Genomic DNA, 15,564 nt, shown 5'->3' on the forward strand with positions numbered 1-15,564 from the left:
GAGAATCCCATGCAGACTCCCTGCTGAGCGCAGGGCTGGATGCAAGGCCCAGTCCCCAGGACCCTGAGATCATGACCTGAGCTGAAATCAAGAGTCAGCCACTCAACCGACTGAGCCACCCAGGGGCCCCTCCTGGGTGACTTTTAAAAGCACCTTTATTGAGGTATAATTTGCAGATGGTAATAAATTGCATTTATATGTAAATACTTGGAACAATCCCCGTGACCAAGACCAAGACAGTGAGCATACACATCCTACTTGGAAGTTCCCTTTTGCCTCTGTATTTTCTTATTAGCTACTGAGATAGAACAGATTGAAGAGTTGGGCTAAAGACATCTAATAAGCTGATTTACACTTTTACTATACTTCTCAAGCCATCTCTAGTTTCTAAAGAGCCAGGAGGCAGGTAACAAAATTTAAGGCTTTTCTATTATGAAGTCTTATTAATCACCTCAATTTCCAATGCTTAAACATTTGACCTCAAGGGACTTTGATTAAGATTAATTGGAAGGTATTTGCTGTACAAAGCTTATTTTGTCTTGCTGTAAAGCTTCTGGTGTCCCAGCTTCTGATCCTGAGCAATCTGACTCAAAGAATCAAGGACTCTTGGGAAAACAAAAACCAACAGAACTTCCAAGGAACTCCAGGGTTTTCTTTGTTTACGAGCCATAATTCTGGAAGGAAGGAAATGAACACTTAGCAAGCACCTTCTGTGTGCCAAGCCCTTTACATAAAATAAATCATGTAGCCCTCACAAATAACCTACAGCAGAGATGGGGTCACCACCCCATTGCCAGAAGGGGAAATAGGATCTAAGAGTCTAAGCAACTTGTCCAAGGTGACACAGCAAGTGTCACGAGCTGGAATTGAAACTCAGGTCTCTACTATTTTAGAGCCCATCCTTTTCATATCATGGGTCTACCCTCTGCTCTCCACCCCCAGACAAATTATATTTAGATAGCCGTAGACACACACAAACACACACACACACACACACACGCGCGCGCGCGCGCACGCACACATACATAGTAGGATGTGCTATATGTTACATTTTTAAAACTTCCAAATGCCTTAAAAAATACAACAGTCTATAACAGAACACGGAGGCAAACGGGTCCAAATATATGGGTGATTATAATTTGCCATTGATGTCAATTGACATGCATTGAGTTATTCCCGAGTTTTTCCGTTAACAAGAACTGAGAAGTTACCATAGCCTGAGAACTGTGCTCTGCACTCTGGCAGTTGAAAAGTAACATCTCCGGGCCAAGACAGAATCATGTGTTCGCAGAAGCGAGGCAGTGAGTGGGAGATCGTGTGTGGAGCCTGGCAGGACAGTGGAGTTCTAGAAAGGCCTGACTGGAGGAGGGAGGGGAATTGGAGCATCAGTGTGTAGTTGGGGATCTGAATACCCAGAGCTTTCAGAGCTGGACAGTGACGTTTCGGCGAGTTGCTCGAGCTTACAGAGAGAGTTGATAAAGAGCTGGTAGCTGAGCGAGGATGAAGTGTCAGGCATCCTGCCTCGTACCGACATCTGTCAACTTCTGTATTCTTCAAAATCTGAAATCTTCGTGTTACAGAGCCAACCTCAATTAGCTGCGAATGAAGGGAACAAGGCCCACAGCACCAGAGTCCCATAGGGAAGCCGTGACGCTCAAAGCAGGGGATTGACGAGTTCCACGGAGGGCCCGTCAGCAGAGGTGGAGCAGGTTCCAAGAGAAGCAGCATCAGGGAACAGTGAAGCACCAGGAACAGCAAAGGCAGGAAGCCATGATCATCCCCAAGTGGGAGGGGCGGGAGTGCAGAGACGGTGCTGGGGATGGGCAGGAGCGGTGGTTGAAGGAAGTGTCCCGAGCTCCAGGTTGGGGAACAAATCCCCCATCCTCACTCACCCTGTGTCGTCTGCTCACTCCTTGTTCTTCCTAATGGCCCAAACCAGGGGTCGCAGGAGCTATGTGGGTACTGGGCTCAAAGATCAAGCTCCGGGGGTACAGAAGGACAGAGGATGGGTCTGGAGAGACAGATGGATGCTATCCAGGGCAAAGCCTGTGCTGGGGGAATCTGGGAAGGCTTTTCTGGGCAGCGCATCAAAGGAGCTATTCCAGGTGCCCTAGAAGCTCAGAGTTTTAAATTCATTCCCTTTCATACTCCAACAGCTTGCCCTGGTTCACAGCAGAAGCTTGATAAACCAGGGCCTTATTCTTAGTGTAGTCATCCTTCCCTGCAGCCCCAGATACAGGGGCCAGCTGTTTAGCGCATGCCCTTGCTAAAGAGGCGGTCATGGGTCTATTCTTGGTGATCACATAGGGATCGGTTAGCGACTTCATGGTCAAGGTAGTGGGTGCCCAGATAACCCTGAATGAGTGTTGTTTATTGGTTCGAAAGAGGTCCTCCTCATTAACTCATTATCTTGCTGGAGAGACAGTTGCGTTTGGGCTCCTGCTTTTCAGTGAGAATGGCTCTATTTCCGACTTGCTTGGAAACTATTATTAACTATTATTCCAAACAATGCGTTTGCATATTTGACAATCCGGAAACCAAATTTAGCTGTGCAAATTATAGACAACTGCTCTCATAATGTCACTGTGATGTCCCAATTCTTAAGAAATGGAAGATTAACAAAGCTGGCTTTAAATGTTTAAAACAATATTTTATAGAAGAAACCATTTCCCCCCGGAAGATGCATAGATCTCTAGAATGTTCCCGGAGCGCTCTGGAAGTTAACTATGTACTGTTTCTTTCAGAGGAAGGGAAGGTTGCAGAACATTGAAGAGATGCCCAAACGCTGAAAAGCTATAGGCGCCTTCAACTTACTAAGGAATTATGTTGCAACTAAGAGAAACTTAAGAGGTAATTTAAATGATTTAAACGCCACCGTTTTCCCTCTTCTCCAAAACTGCCAAGACAACGCTTATAATGTTAGACTGACCTTTAGCACATGTGATTTTAATGAAAGACAAGACATTTTTCAGGTTCTGAGTACATCTCAAACCATTCTTTAAGTAGTGATTTCTTGTCAAGGCCCTTACACCGACTCGTGAGAAGGGGACATCTGACCTTTGCAAAATATTCCATGGGTCTGAATCATCTAAGTATATGGTAGCTTTATTCTCACAGACAAGAGAAACCAAGAACAGGTGGATAATGGAGAAATCTGTTAATGTAACTGGATTCGAATGGCACTTACTGGGATCCCACCGTGCAATTTGGGATTCGAATAGCAAGTTACTTAACCTCTCTGAATCTGTCTTATCTTTAAAAGAAGGCTGATAAGACTAGCCTGCGTGTTTACTGTAAATGGTGAATGGGTCTGTGTGTGAGCACAGTGTTCACTACACGAGCATTAAGGCATTTTTCTTATGGGTACCTGTGACATGAAGGACAGTGAAAAGAAACCAACCACCATAATGAGACTTCTAGAGTTTGGGGCTCTTCCTGAGAATGCAGTGGACCTAGGAGATGAAGAGAACTGAAAAAATATCATTGCTTCTGACAAACCCATCCAGCATATGCCAGCTTGAGGGTGCTGTCCTTCTAATTTCAAACTCATCTATTGGGGTACCATGACCAGCTGGCTTTGCCCCTGTTTCCTCCCCAGGTAGCTCAGGGACCGTGCTAACTGGGACAGTGATGAGAGTACCTACTTTTACCGCAGAATGATTAGTATGATTGGGCTGCTGCCTGCACGAGGGACAAGGGGGGGAATGATGTTTCTAGACCCGGGGAGGATGTTGATATGAAATTGTGATTTTTCTCTGATGGTGATGTTTCGAGATTTAAATGGCTTCCAACTTAAACAGCCCCAATAGGACAGAAGGTCTACAAACCCAGGGTCTTTGGATCAGTAGATTTCAAAGAGCTCTGCCCTGCTCTAGAGATCTGCCAAACTTGAAACTCTGGGGAGGAGAGTGATCTCTTCTTTATATTTTTATAAATCATACACAATGGGTTATCCGCATAATTTATACAACTTGTAGCCTTCAAAATGTTTACTTTTTACAATTATTATAAAATTAAATAATGTTTTTGGAATATCTTTAAAATTTGAAATTTATTTTAATAAATGTTATGTGCACTCTAATCATGGAGCCTAAATAGAGCACAAAATAAAAGAAAGGGGGAGAACAATTAGAAGAAGTTTCAGGAGTCTGACATAATATCTCCCTTCAAGGGGCAACTCGTAGTCAACTGCATAGATACACGGTGAACATGACAAGTCTTAGCTACCATTGTCACCCCTCCCAGAAGCATTCTCTAGAATATTCCGGATGGGTGACAATTCTGTCTTTATTTTATTGTACTTATTTATTTTTAATTATTATTCAACCTTATCAAAGTTATACATAACCTGGTTAAAAATCCAACTGTATTTTATTTAAAGGGTAATAATGAAAAACAGCTTTCCCCATCTCTACAACTAGTCCGTGATCTTGCTGTCTGGAGGCAGTCACTTCCAGTCTATTTTAGCTGGTTATTTTAGCATTTACCTCCTTGGTGCCATATAATACGCATACACTGCTATTTCTTGATTTCTCAATTTTAGATATTATTAATTTCTGTTGTAGCCATCAGGTTTACTTCCGTATATGCCACTCTTCTATATCTCTAACTCCACTGAAGACTTAATGGTTAAATCATATTTGGTGTTTACGTTGTTATTGTTGTGTGTATATTGTTCAACTTTGAACCAAGTGGGGTGCTATAGTTACCTTTTGTTTTAGGAATTTTTGTTAATGTTGGAGATAATTAACTGCCTTGTTTCTTCATTTCCTTAAATTTCTTTAACCCCCACCTCACCTCACCTGAACACACACACACTCACACAGTTGCGCGCGCGCACGCGCGCACACACACACACACACACACACACACACACTCGACATTCAGGTCTGTCAAACACCTCCTGTTTCACTTTCAAATGGTCAGACATCTGATAATCAATCAGCTCCAAAGGCAGCCCTCCCTGAACCCTTGATCCTCCACCTCCAGCCTGGACTTGGTTCTACGCCAGACCTGCTGCCCAGGTGCGGCTAGGGTTTTCCTCACACCTTTCCCGTGCTCTACATCTTCCTCTCACTTCACTCCCTTATTTCTCAGAAGCACATTCTCCAGAAGCTTCTTAAGAAAAGGCGCATTGGAGGTAAAATTCTTGACTCCCTGCATATTTGAAAATGTCTTTCCTCTACCCTCACACTTGATCCACCATTTGGCTGGTGATAGAGTTCAAGGCTGAAAAGAATTTCCCTCAGAGTTTTGAAGCTAGTGTTGGCTCGATGTCTTCTAGCTTCCAGTGTCACCGTCGAGCATTCTGATGCCTTTCTGATTTCATCTATTCTGTATGGGACTGTTTCTGTTCTCTCTAAATGCTTTTAGTAGCTTCCCTTTTATGCCTGGCATACCTTTTTCATTATTTATTCATTCATTGTGCTGAGCGCTTTGTGGTTACTTTCAATCTGGAGACTCATTGAGTTCTGGAAAGTTTTCTATTATTTCTTTGGCAATTTCCTCTCTTCCATTGTCTTCATTCTTTTTTTTAGAACAGCTATTAGTTGATGTCAGACTTCTTGACTTGATTCTCTAAGTTTCTTACCTCTGTTCTATTTTTCTTCTGTCTTTTGTTGTTGTTGCACTTTTGGGGATATTTCCTCACAATTATCTTTCAGTCCCTTTACTGAGCATGGAAAATTAATGTTTTGTTTTGTTTTTTTGAGCAAATAATATATGCTTATGTTAAAGGTTCAAAATTATAAAAGAGAATGTAGGTAGAAGTAAGCCTCCTCTGGACCTCATTCTTCAGACATCCAGCTCACCATGTCGGTAGGGATATTTGGTATAGGAGAGGGTGGGGCTGGAAAACGGGGGTATTTTATACAAGTTTGCATACTGAATGAAGGAAGTCCCAGCTTTCTTTCTTCGCCCTGCTCCTAGAGCACAACCCTCCAGGCATATATTCTTCTAGATAGGAATCGTCTAAGAAGCTTTGCTGGAGAATAGAACCTTGGCTATCTGTCAGCATCTTTGGGTCTTTTCTCCCTGGTTGGTAAGATTCCCTAACATAGAACATTCTAATATCCTGTTTAGAGAGTATAAGCCTGAAGCCCAGCTGCTAAGATTTTGAAAAAGAGAGCTGGCGTGGGATGGGGTGTTGGGGGCTGGGAGGTGTTTGGGGAGCCATCTCCATACCCAGTATGTAAATTTTTACTTTATCGTTCTGTCTTCCGTATAGTGCCACCACCTTCAACTATGCCTCCAACCCAGAGACCTTTTGTTTTGTCCTCTCTGGAGAATAAACCTTTAGTCTTCTGCTGGGGATGGGATGGGCGGGGGGGACGTCATCTGGCTGAGTTGAATCAGGGAGGGATTCTGGAGTTCAAACTGCTTCTTCTGGTCTTCAGATTGGATGATTCCTATCCATCTAGTGTCTTGCTTACTGATGCTTTCCTTTGCTATCACCACCTTAGTCTTACTGGTCTACCTAGTGAATATTTTATTTCAGATAATACTATTCCATTTTAGAATTTCCATTTTATTTTTTTATAGTTTCCACATCTCTGCTGAGATTTCCTACATTTTCATATATTATGAATATATTTTCCTTTACCTGATTGAACATAGTTATAATAGATGCTTTCAAATCCTCATCTGCCACCTGGGTCCTGTCAAAGTCAGTTTCTGCTGATTACTTTTTCTCTTGAGGCACTTTTTTTTATTTCTTCATACACTGAATAATTTTGGATTATATCCTGGACATGGTGAATATTATGTTGTAGATAATCTGGAGAAGTGTTGTCTTTTTCCAAGCAAATACCTTGTTTGAGCTCAAACTGAAAACTCTGATTTGGCATGGTAGTTCAAATCTTTTAGTTATCATACCTTTCGCTGGGCTGTTTGCAGTTTTCCCTGTGCATGTGTAACTTAGAGTCACCTAGATATTTGGTCAGAGTTTATATACATCATTTACGCTTCCCTGTCACTGGCCTTCATCTTTCTAGTATTACAAACTTCACTTTCCAGCGGCTCTGGTTGCCCTGAACCCTGCTCTCTGGTTCTTTAGGGAAGAAAGACTACAGATTTTCTGTTGGGAGTTTTAGCTTTGCAGCCTAGTCACCTTCCCTCCATCTAAGAAATAAAAAGGGGGGTGGTGGTGCTCACCCTGCCATCCTGTGCCATTCCCTTCTTCCAAATGTTAGCTCCCCTCTCTAGAATCTCTTTGCTTTTGTTCACTCCACAGGGCCTTCAGAGAGTTTATTTTTCTAATGTTCAGAGTTTATAGTTGTAGCCTGTGGGAGGGCAGGTCCGGTAGGAGCTCACTCTGCTATATCAGAAGTAGACTCTTTTTAACTGCTTGTTAAACAACTGTTTAAGCAATTCTATTTTCAGTCATTAACTCTACTTCCAAAGTAACGTGATGCCACCAGTTTCTGAGATGCTGGAGTTTCTGCATGCAAACAACAATACCACTGCTACTCTATTCACCCATAAAAAAAAAAATCTCTTAGTGAGCATTAAATAGCATACAAATAAAGTAGCAGATAATGGAAGATTGAGACATGGAACATTCAAAATCCAACATAATCCATGTAGCCTCAACATGGCAGAAGTTAAGTTTTTCAGCCTCATGTGGGCCAGAATAAGAGCGTTCCTTTAAGTCAGCATTTTTAAAAATGTGGCTAAGGACTAGGGGCTTGTTAAAAATGCATATTTCTAGGCCCACCTTAATCTTCCCAAAACAGAGTATAGGGGTGGAGCCTCATAATTCGCAGACAGTAAGTGCTCCCTAAGTGTTGCCTATTGTGATTATTGTCTTAGAATGCATAAACAACAAATAGCTTCCTGATATGTGCTTGGCCCCCCAGGTGCCAGGTGGCTGGGAGGGTTGTTGCTTATCACAAATGGGGCTGGTGTTACCAGCCACATGCAGTGCCCGACTTCAAGGAAGCAAATGTGTTCCCAAAGGCAAACACAAATAGTTTGGAAGCATATTGTATGATAGGAAACAGTTTTGTTTTGTTTTGTTTTCCCAGCATCTGTTTGAAATGAGGTTTTGGAATAAGACTATAAGGCTGATTTAGAGGTGCTCTTAACATGCATACTCAGTAACTTCCAGTCGAGAAGTCACTATAATGGACAGCGACAATGACCCCTGGGCTATGAGGGTGTGACCTTGTCACTGTTCTCTCTGGCTTCCTCTCACCTTCCTACCGAAGGTTTACCCTGTATGACGGTATCCCACAGAACCGGGGACTTCAGGGCACTACATACATACTGGAAACCTTTATGAAGGTGATCTCACTAATTTCTGGAAACTAATTTTTATTTTTACCTTGCCATAAACTCAAGACCACTGAGAAAGTGTCATTGGTCTGCTAGATGCATTTAATTAGGAATTAGCTTAATTGTTAATTCATTGGCAACTCTAGGCAATCAATTTAGGTCTCAGTAAACTTGTTCTAGAGACATTACTGTACTTTTTAAAGGATCCTTTTATCTATTGAGGTACAAACTGTTTACTAAGAAAAGTCCCCCTAAACAGCTATCCTTTAACCCACAGAAGAAGAAGATGTGGACATAGTCCAACAAGTCCTTGCTTCTAATTGTAATAAAATTTGAATCTCTTTAGGGTTTGAGTCAAAACTTTTGGCTTCATTCACTGGTTCAGAATTCAAAATAATTTCTCCCTCTGATCTTGTATTCTTTTTCTGAATATTATTGAATTCAAATCCCCTGAAATAGAGCTAATCTGCTCTAGTTGAATGTTTGGAATTCTTTAAACCCTCAAACAGGTTGAGTTTATCTGGAGCTTGGAAGTGGTGAACCTCAACATTGCAAGCTTTTCTCTGAACTCAGACCACCCAAATGGTTCTTCTCCTGCAGAGCTGTTAGTTAGCCCTGAGATGCAAATTTTCAGTTGCTTGTTTCCTCCTTCCCTCCTTCCCTCCCTCCCTTCCTCCTTTCCTTTCCTTTCCTTTCCTTTCCTTTCCTTTCCTTCCTTCTTTCCTTCCTTCCTTCCTTCTTCCTTCCTTCCTTCCTTCCTTCTTTTTAGTTGTCTGTTAGTTACTCCTACTTTTCAGATTGGGAAATTGAAACATTAGAAAGGTAAGCATTGTGCTCATGTCTTGGTTACACACACCTTTTTGGAGGGAGATAGGAAAAGGAATAAAAGACAGGTCTCCCTCTCCAGGGCTATATAACCTCTCTCTCTGGGCCCTTTATGAGGACCTAAGCCAGTGGTTTGCCCCTTGGGCTATATGAGCCCTTAGAGGGTCTTTGAAGGAAGCAAGAGAGATTTTTGGGTTGTTTTAATATTTCAAAAAGTCCAACAGAAATCGCATAATAATAAAACTCCATGAGTAAACTAGAATGCCATGGTATTTTTGCTTTTGATTAGAGTTAAATTAATTCAGTTTGATAACATTCATTATCATGCTGATCTGAAGCTGTGATTACAGTTATATGCGTCTTAGATGATTAAAATGTGAAAAATAGGTTAATTATGTCTTAATAAATGCAGTTTATTTGATAGGCAGAATCTTATAAAGCTCAAAACTAATCAGAAAAAAATATGACACATTTTGGGAACTCTCTACATATATCTAGAACAGGCAGAGTGCCAAAGAACATAAAACTCCAAAACATCTATTTTGAAATTTTCCTGGAATCACAAAACTCCATACATTTGTTCTTTCTGGTTGCCTTAACATGAACAGTACAAAGTCGAATTGCCCTTTCTTATACTTTTGACACTAGGATGCCTACAGTCCATGACCAGCTAACGTCCATAACTGGCAACTGTCTAGTCTTAACTACATGTGTGTTACTGTATGTAATTTCAGATTATTGGGTTGATATCTATGAATGCTGATAGTACATTTTAAAGAAAGTATTTGAAAGCAACAATACAATGATTATATTGAGAAAGAGAGGAAAGTGTAATTGGCCATTCTGCTTAAACTCAACAGATCTCTTTCCCATGTGCTAACAACACACGGCAGTATTCTGGGCAGTTATGCTTGTGTGCAAAGTATAAATAGAGACATAAGATATTTTCTGATCTCTTATGAATCATTAGACTAGTCGAAAGACTTTTTTTTTTTTTTTTTTTTTTTAGGAAATACTCAACTTGCTTCCCTGAGTTAATTCTACAGGTTGAGGTTTTCATAATCGTGTTACAATCATTGTGGCTTTGGGCGTCACTTTTGTGACTCACTTGGCTTGGGCTGCTTTAGACCCACAGTCCGGAGTTCATGTTGCTGAAGGGCAATGACTAAGATCATTGTTTCCCCAGGGCATGGCCTTTAAAGGTTAAATCAGTGGGGAGATGGCACAGGCTCTGGGGCTTAGGAACATGTCACTTGCTCAGTTTAGGCTGCCTCACTCCCTGGTATATTCTGGTTCCAGAGATCTTTCTGGAGTGTTCCCTGGTCTTAGGGAAAGATCAGACAACACTGCTGTCTCCACACAGGTGTCTGTGAATTTCAACATAATACCAGAAGTGGCTGACTATCAGTCACAAGGATGATTTGTGTGAGCATTGTATGTCTGTTGGAGCATGTGTGATGTAACAGAAGCTTATTCTTTTTGGTCTCCTCATGTGTAAAGGAGGGGGTGGCGCAGATGGTCACTGGGGACCTCCCAGGCACTCACAAACTTTCTATACCTCTCAGCTTCCTTAATAGTAAATCTCAGAATAAAGATGGCCTCTCAGCTTCCTTAATAGTAAATCTCAGAATAAAGATGGCCCCAGTAAAACACTAGTGGCCAAATTGAGCCAGACAGGTGGTAGTTTACATGTGTGTGAGACTCTCATTTGTGGGTAGGTGAAGCTAGGTTGAGGCAAAGCACATGCCTCAAAGTACGTATTTTAATCTTAAAAAAAAAAAAAAAAAAAGGAAGTTCCTCCCATGGAGGGTGACTCTTTTCCTTTGGTTTCTTCATGCTGGTAGGGAAAACAACCAGCTCTGAAGCTTGTAAGCGTCCCCATTAGAACATTTTATCCCAGGCTTGAAGGGTTAATGATTATAAGATTTTTAATTGTGTAATTCTCTATGATTTCAGAGGTGTCTTTAAAGTTCTTAACTTTCTGTTTGTCTTTCATTCTCAGCTCCCTCCCCTGCTTGAGACCTGTGGGGCTTGACATCTGGGAGCACTCGGGTAAGTATGTCTTATTAATGAAGCTGTCATTTATCTAGATTTTAGTCTACTGTGGCCCCCATTGCTCAGAGCCTAGATTATTTAAGCCTCACAATAACCTAATGATTTGCTCTCATCTTTATTTTACAGATGAAGAAATGGAGATTTTTGAGAGACTGAGTAATTTGCCTAAAGTCGTATAAAATGAAAAAACAGGATTCAGACTAAAGTGAGTTTAACCTGAGAGCTCGTGGTTCTTAATCACTGTTCTATATTGTTTCCCTTCTTTTTGTTGAAAGACGAATAATATGTGCTCCTTCACCCTGGGGAGAGTGTAATATTAGCAGATCTCCTCTGCTTGAAGACATTCTCTGTGATGGGGAGGAAGGATCTTGGGGTGGGGGTTCTCTTGCCAGCAAAACAGACATAACGATTCAATACCACTGACAGAGATTTAGAAATATGTACACACAAAGCAGAAGTCCACACTTCACAAGAGCACATTCAAGCAAAATGCCATATAGTAAACCCATGACAATGGTTGTTCTTGGGAATGGGGAATAAGAGTGGGAAATAAGGTTAAAAGGCAACAAATAAATATATAAGACAAGGGAGGGGATCCTTTCAGGGCCCAACCGTGACAATGTGGACTGAGAAACATCACGAATGCAACCCTTTGCACTTGAGCATCTCCCCTCCCCGCAAAACAGAGTTAAGAGGCAGGACCAAGGGAAAAGTAGATCAGGTTGAGAAAAGATTTGGAATGCAAGGAAGGCATGAGTGAGTGCCTCCTTCCTCGTGATGTTTCTCAGAAATTGTTTATTTAGTCTTAGAATGGAAGGACTTTAATGTAAACATCAGCTGCACATAGGCATGAGGTTGCCTCCACCAGGCATCAGATTTTTGACAGAGAATCAAAGGTTTGAGGTCCTATCATTTATATATTAAAGGGGAAACAGTCTCAGAATGCACCAGCTACAAGGACAGTCAGAGTGATTTCACAGGTAAAAAAGCTGAAGGTTCAGAATGGTTGAAGAACTAGTCCGAGATGTCACAGCTAGTATGGGACAGATCCCCATGCTTCTTCTCCAGGCCCACTTGCCTCCACTGGTCTCTGGCCTGTGTCTGCCCGGTGATAACTCTCTGCTTCTCCTGCTGAACTTGGGATGGATTTGCTTGACCAACATTCCTCCCCCTCATTACCTTGATTCAGAAAAGCCTTGACTTTGGAAGGTGCTCGGTAAATGCTGATGATAATGATCACTGATATTCAGGAAGACTCTTTACATTCTCTGACTCTTCATATGTTTCAGTAAGAAACTGAGTTTTGTGCTTCCTGTTCTGGATTGTTGTGGCTTTTCATTCTATTCTAGTTTCAGCTCTGCTGTTAACTAACTGTATGGATGTGCACCTGTCACAATTATCTTGGCTTTAGTATCTTTATTTGTCCAGAGGACTGTGGTTTTATATTCTCCAAAGAGTCATCTAGTCAAGGCTCCTATGGTCAAAGCTCTTTTGGGAGCCCAGAACCTTCCTCACCAAGGCAGGCATGGGAGAGCTCGTGCTCACAAGATACTCTCTCCAGAGCTCCTCTGCATTTCAGCTGCTCGGCTGGGCAGGAGTCTTCTGTCATTTCACCCATAAATAAGCAGTGAGGCGCTTACAAAAGACACAGTGCCAGTAGAGAGAGACAGTCCTTGCCTTCCAGGCACTATCGTCTTATTAGAGGAAGAAGAACAGATAGGTAGAAGCACACTAAGAGCTAAACCAGGACAAGGAGTACAAGTGCCATGGTTGCTAATCCTACATCCAGTCTGGCTGTGAGCAGCCAGGGAAAGCTTCTCAGAGGAAGAGGGATTTATGCTGGGTTTTCTGTTTTGTTTTGTTTTTAAAGATTTTATTTATTTATTTGACAGAGAGAGGCTCAGAGAGAGAGGGAACAAGTAGGGGGAGTGGGAGAGGGAGAAGCAGGCTCCCTGCTGAGCAGGGAGCCCGATGTGGGGCTAGATTCCAGGACCCTGGGACCACGACCCGAGCAGAAGGCAGACGCTTAAGGATTGAGCCACCCAGGCGCCCCTATGCTGGGTTTTGAAGGGAGGTAGGCCTCTGATAGCAAAGGCATCAAAATACCACAATAGAGGGGGATGTCCCAAACAGACCAAAGACACAGTTAAGGGGGCCCAAGGCACGCTGGGACATCTGCCAGGAACTGTTCAGAGCAGAAGACCATAGTGTTCAGATCTCAGCTTCCATACGAGCGTAAACTAGGAAGCTGACCAACTAAAGGCATTCTTTACAGCATGTCTGGGTGAGTAGGCACTGGGAGTGTGTATCTGAGATTAAAAGTATGAGCATGTGTATCAACAAAGGTGGTTGGAGTGAACCCCAAAGCCGAGTGAGGCTGTGCTGGGAGAATCTGCTCCGGCTGGGCACTCCCGAGGGGAATTCTGTAGCTGCCTGACCATTGGTATACAGACACAAACTCTCCAGGAGTTAACACAAAGACAAAGAGTTCATCTAACATTGAGAGACAGCACAAAAATTTTTTATGAATAACAGCTGACTATTGGGAAATATGAGGGGAGTGGAGACCGTTGCAAGTCAGGAGGATTTAAAAAGTCAGCTTAAAACCCAACTTTTCTTAGCAAGAAACAGGGTGACTCTATGAGAAGACAATGCTGCCCAGAGTTTTTTCTGCCCACAGTGAAAATGTATGCATAATACCTGAACAATTACGTTTTGCATCTGAATAAGTTCAAGTGCCTATCAGAGTCAATAAATCCATAAATCAATATGATGTTTCAGATACAATGTACATCAGCATGTCCCCCTGGAACTTGGAATAATCCCGTCCCATATAATTATTTACATATGTTTATAGGTAGATAGATGGATTAGATATATAGATAGATAGAATTGAATGTGGGTTGAAAAGCCAGGTTGGGAATGAATTGTGAGGACAGTGCATGCCTGGCTAAGGAACTGGGGGTTTCTCTTTAGACAATAGAAAATCACTGGTATGGAGTTCAGATGAGGACTTTATGGACTAAGCTTCTGTCTGCTTTTTGGAAGCTTAGGGTGAGTTATAAACTGTAAACTAGGAAAGCCCTCTTTAAGGCCAAATGGACCTGTTCCCATACCAGCCATCAGCTTGGTTCCAGGAAGTGGGGTCCTGAGCCCAGGACAAGGCTCAAGGGACAGTAGCAGCTTAGTTGCTGTGTCCTCTAAGGGCTATCCGTGACATCAGTGTGTCAATGCTGGACCAGAATGAAGCTCTGGGCTTCCTTCCCTGACCTCTCAGGGCTTCCCTCCTGAAGGTCCCTCTACGTCTAGTAAAAGAAAAAAAAGGCAGATTTTTGGAAAGAATAAAAATTAAGTTCAGGTTGTAACAAGCAGTATGCCTAAGGATAACCAGCATTTCTATGACACAAGATGGAAGCAGGATGGATAGACTCTTAATAGAATTCACGACTGATTGCCGCTCTCTTTGTGCGGCACGCTTCTATTTAGGTAGTCACTCTTTATCCACACAGAAGGGAAATGGTCGGAGACAAAGAGGATCACAACCAGACTACTTGAATTTTCTAAATATAACATTCTGGAGATGATTATACCAACAATAAAGGGACTCTCTAATATTTCTGATGCATTAGGCAGCCGACAGCATAGTTTCAAATATATCTTTAAAGTCTCACATTACTGCTTTGGGATTTTCAGAGCTGGAGCTCTTGCCACATGCTCCGATTTAAAGACAGGCAAACTGAGGTTCAAAGAGCTTGTGAGAATCGCCTGGGAACTCACGGCCAGTGAGCTGCAGAGCTGTGAATCAAATTTCAACCTTCTGACCCCCAGTCCAGTGTTCTTCACTCCCGGCCACATAAAAAAGCAGTCTTGAATTTGATTCTGCATCAGTAAATTTCGTTTCTAGTAGCTCATTCTGCTCCGCAGGCTTTGAGATGCTGCTGACCTCCAACAGAACTGCGGTCAAGGGCCGAGCCTCGACCCGGCTCCCCTGGACAAAGGTTTCGGTCAAGGAGCACACCGCCCCACTCACACATTCTTATTTGCCCAGAGAGGATCGTATTACAGGGTCGTCTTTGTTCCACTCCACGCTTCCGTGTTCATTTATGTACAGAGAAAACTGTGTTTGGGATTTGCAAAGTCTAGCAGAGCATTTCCCTATTTCATCACAGGCAAATTTTTTTAACCCGTTGGTGTATCTGTTCTTTACAACTTGAGGATGAGAGTGGAACTGAGTGAGCATGAAAAATGTTGAGGGTATAGAAGGGTCCAGGCTGGCATTTCCAATACCCTGATAATGTCACTGTATCAGCTCCTTTATTGTTTGAGGAAGGTAACTGTTTCAAAGGGAGAGGGAGGGAGAGAGCTTGATTTTCACTAGAAGGGAGGGAACTTGAGGTAACTTATCTTTGC

The 15,564-nt window shown here is 42.3% G+C and overlaps 1 long non-coding RNA gene across 6 annotated transcripts in view; it reads left to right on the plus strand.

Moving 5' to 3' along the window:
- Nucleotides 1-15,564, plus strand: part of LOC114196773 (uncharacterized) — a 42,106-nt gene that overhangs the window by 18,788 nt on the left and 7,754 nt on the right. For 3 of the 6 annotated variants that reach the window (XR_003606782.1, XR_003606784.2, XR_003606783.2), the window contains 3 exons: nucleotides 2,745-2,850; nucleotides 11,102-11,151; nucleotides 11,281-11,359. This is a non-coding gene — a long non-coding RNA (uncharacterized LOC114196773). Of the gene's footprint in view, nucleotides 1-2,744; nucleotides 2,851-10,919; nucleotides 10,968-11,101; nucleotides 11,152-11,280; nucleotides 11,360-15,564 lie in introns of those variants that run through there. The other 3 variants (XR_003606788.1, XR_003606786.2, XR_003606787.2) reach the window with 2 other exon arrangements.

This window comes from Eumetopias jubatus, unplaced genomic scaffold (assembly GCF_037043125.1).
Source record: "Eumetopias jubatus isolate StellerSeaLion01/CBP00866 unplaced genomic scaffold, mEumJub1_p1.0 scaffold_2, whole genome shotgun sequence".
Classification (NCBI taxonomy): Eukaryota; Metazoa; Chordata; class Mammalia; order Carnivora; family Otariidae; genus Eumetopias; species Eumetopias jubatus.